Consider the following 3567-nt stretch of genomic DNA (forward strand, 5'->3'; position numbering starts at 1 on the left):
CAAATGGCTAATTGTAATTCATGGACCTATTTATCTTCATAAGGAAGTTGGACCCCGAAGAGCGGTAGGACTGGTTGACAGGATGACAGAGTCATTCCAGGTGGTGGAATGCACGCATCGTGTGGCAGAGTGGGAAGGCGTGTGTTCCCGTGAGAGACGAGACTGGACACGCACAGTGAGGCCCTGGCAGAAGAGGACATCCTCAGCCACAGTTCATTGCTTTGTTCTCACTGTAGACGGCATTTTATAGCATTTTTAGATGGTACATGTTTATGACCTAAACCCACACGAACACGACTAACAACCAGATCCAACAAGACTTGTGCCTTTGTTAATGCTGTAGGAAGAATAATCCCACTAGAAATTAAATGCACAAAAATAAGATACACATATCCTGGCCTGCAACAATGCCATTGCCCTCCATGGACATAGAAATCTGCCTTCTGTGCTGCTGCTTTGGGTGTCAACACAACTAGAAGGCTCGTGAAAATTGCACGATGCTTAATTCGGTTAATCTGAGAGAATGCCACTGCCTTCACCCGTGACACAATCCATAAGGAACATGGATGTTTGCCTTATTTCAAATTCCAGAGGAAAGAGTTTGAGCACAGCAATCACATTTGTGAACAAAAATGATCTGTTGGGCAACATACATCATGGCAAATCGTTCCTACACACCAGCTTGCAGATTTAAAACAAATTGACTGCTCGGTGATAAATTCCTGGAATTGGAGACGGGGTCAGTGCACACAAAAACACTGGCGTAACCTTACCTACAGAGATATGAATGGCTTTCTACAGCTACAATTATTTCATAATGTGCAGGAGGGTTTATCAGGCTAAACAGACCATATGGTGAAATGAATCCTTAAATTGAAAACAGAAAGACATTTTTAAAGTGTCAAAGAGGAGATAAAGTCATCCACACATTTCTATGGAGAAGACACAAGACTGAAAAATCTGAAAAGTGAAAATACAGCACGGTTAAACACACACACACATGCACAGGACTCAGGGCCCCGCTGCTGATGAGATTTGAAATTTTAAAATGTGCTTAACTTTTGACCTTCATGCATTTACTGCATGAGAAACTTAGAGAAGTACGATTTCTGCGATGATTTAAAACATAGTCCTGTGAAATTACGCGCAGTGTTCTGCTCATGTTACGATGTCTTCAAAGAGGAGAGAAGGAAAAGAAGCTTGCCAGCAGAAATAGACAAGAAAAATGGTCGCTTCTGAGCAGCGTTCCTTGCCAAGACACATGGTCCTCTAGATGACTGTGGAATGAAAAAGACCACGGAAAAATGGCGTGTGGATGTCGGCGAAGTGAAAGCTTGAAGGGATAAGCACCCCAAATGCTTCCCTGTTTTTCTGCCTCTGTCGGTCATGAACTTAGAATCTGGAGGAGAGCTCAGCCGTTTACAGTCTTGCCTTTCCTCCCGGAATAAACAGCCTTACCTGCCTGCGAAGGGCCAGGTGTTTGTCAGTCTTTTGTTTATTAGGAAGGAAAAGACCCGTGAGCCCCAACTGCATGAAAAAGGGAACTGCCTTGAACGTGGCATCTGCTCTTTGCTAATGCAATTTCTTCAGCTTAATTGCTTTCTGACATCAGTCGCTGGGTTTTCAGCAGCCTTCTGTCCAATAGTTAGCTACAGAGCCTTCTCCCACACCTCTTTACTGGTGCCAAAAAGCAGAAGATTTCAATCACATGGCCATACGTGCCTTTTTTTTAGTTAAGCATTTGAGATTGTTTGTATATGTATGTATGTTTGTGTGTGTGTCTACTTTCAATATATTAATAATCATAGGCTTCATAGAGGAAGACACAGAAATAGATCTGAACACATGTCAAAAGTGAATTTCTTACCTAAAACCTCATCAAATCTACAAACTCACACGAAACCAAACAAATCTCCTATCTTGATTGACAGAGTTTGAAGTTTTGCAGTAGTACAAGGGCTGATTTCCATGAGAGAGTTGAAAAACAGCAGGGAACTCTCAGTGAAAATTATGGTCATTTAGAGTCAAAATGTGGTTGTGGAATTAATTTTAATGAAGATATATATAGGTGTTTTACTTCTATTTTTTTCTGTAAAGAGACCAAAATAACTACATTCGAAAACAACGCTCCTGTGGGCTCAGAAGAATTTAGATGAAGATCACGTTTTGCTTTTAGAAGGGTCTGGGATCTTCCCAGAATTTAAATCTCTATAAACAATCAAATCACTGTAGAGTTTTATCTTAGTCCTTTTTCTCTGTCCTGGATTTTATTTCTGAGTCAACTCAGCTGTATGCTGGGTCATGCCTGTCCATTTCAGAATGTCAGAAAACAAAAGATCTGTGTTTCAAATTTCCTCTGATTTCAGGAACACTTGCGGTCAATTATGTTGGTTAGTTGACATTCTGTTTTATGGTATTTTGATTTCAGGAGCAAATATCTTTGCTTAATCATGTAGAATGAATGACATGGCAATACATTTAGTCTCTTTTAGTATTCTCTCATATGATGTGGGTAAAATCCTGCCAAGAGTGATACGTTTTTAGGACTGAATAATATTCCTCTGATTACCACATGTGTGTGTATATATATGTGTGCTATACACACACACACACACACACACACACACACACACACACACACACACATCACAATTTCTTTATTCAGTCATCTGCAGACAGATATGTAAGTAAACAAGAACATCTTGGCTATGGTGAATAATACTGGAATGACCATAGGAGTGCAGATATGTTTATGGGGTAGTTTTCTGGGGGTAAATCTGAAGGATATTGTCTTAAGTAAAACAAAAACAAAAACAAGACACTGAAATAAAAAATTACTGTATGATGCCACATGTACCATCTAAAACAGAACAAAAAACATGAATGCACAGAAACAGCGAGTAGATAGGTGGTTTCCAGGGGTGGGGCTGGGAGAAGCAGGAGATGTGGCTTGCAGGGCAGAAGCCGTCAGGCATGGGAGGAGCAGGTTCTGGCGACGGACTGGCAGCAGGTGGGCTAGGGATAGTAAGAGCGTGTTGGAGTCTGGAAATTTGCTGAGCGTTGGTTTGCTGAGAGCAACCAACTTTTGCCATACATGAAAAAAAGGTGACTGTGTGTGATCGTGGCTATGTCGATTTCTTTTTTTACAATGACAATTTTTTTTGCAGTGACATTTTCACTTTGTATAGTTGTATCGAAACACCATGTAGTACTTTAAATATATACAATAAAAAGAGTGATAATCACACATTTGTCATGCTAGGGAACATACACCCTCAGTTATGAAACTTGTAAACATTAAAATAGAAGAATTTGTGGCTTTGCATGTGCTAAAATGTCATAAATAAGCGGTGGATGGCTTAAATGCACTTATGTCTTTTGGTAATCAAAATGGCTTCCCCCAACCCCTGTAGCTTGAATTCCTCTACTTCTAAACGGAGAGTTTGTTGGGTAGAGATTCTGATCGAGCATGGTGATAAACTCGTACTGTTATTTCACTTTGATTGATTTACAGTTCTGTGGTTTAAACGTAAATGTCAAAAACAAGAACCGTGGAATTGGCGTGCC

Source organism: Carlito syrichta, unplaced genomic scaffold (genome assembly GCF_000164805.1).
Source record: "Carlito syrichta isolate Samal-C Ts95f unplaced genomic scaffold, Tarsius_syrichta-2.0.1 Scaffold305644, whole genome shotgun sequence".
In the NCBI taxonomy this organism is placed as follows: domain Eukaryota; kingdom Metazoa; phylum Chordata; class Mammalia; order Primates; family Tarsiidae; genus Carlito; species Carlito syrichta.